Below are 679 nucleotides of genomic sequence, written 5' to 3'. Positions count from 1 at the left end.
CGGCGTCTGGAGAGATCGAACTCGGGGCGGGGCGGCAGTGCTACTTATATAGCAAAGGCTTTGGTCCCGGTTCGTACGGCAAACCGGTACCAATGCCCGCCTTTTGTCCCGGTTGGAGCCACCAATCGGGATCAAAGGCCTCTTTTCGGCAGCCCAAAGGGCGGGAAACGAGGACCTTTGGTCCCGGTTGGTGGCTCCAACCGGGATAAAAGGCGGGCATTGGCACCGGTTGGTGGCACCAACCGGTACCAAAGAGGGGCATTGGTATCGGTTGGCGCCACCAACCGGTACCAATGGACCTATCTAATTTTTTATTTTCTGTAACTATTTTTTAGTGGATTCTTTCTGCAGTTGTTTTTTTAGTCCCACCTCGCCAAGCGAGAGACACTCGCAGCTGTTTATAAGCCCTGAGTGCAGAGACGGTGAAGAAGAGGCCCAATGCTCACCTGCATGTTGGTTAGCTTCAAGCCTTGAGGAATAGGGTAGACTGCACAGAGCTATGTGCAGTGCAGTTGACACTATTCCGAAAGGCTTGAAGCAAATTAACGAGCATTGCGCCTCTTTTTTATTTTTAATGACTTATTTTTAATAGTTGTGATTAACTTAACTAAAAAATGAGCATAGATGCTTATTTTTAATGACTTATTACAACTCAGAAATAAAAAGAAAAAAATAAATA

This window comes from Triticum dicoccoides, chromosome 4A, assembly GCF_002162155.2.
Source record: "Triticum dicoccoides isolate Atlit2015 ecotype Zavitan chromosome 4A, WEW_v2.0, whole genome shotgun sequence".
NCBI lineage: Eukaryota > Viridiplantae > Streptophyta > Magnoliopsida > Poales > Poaceae > Triticum > Triticum dicoccoides.
Note: the sequence above shows the minus strand (reverse complement) of the source record.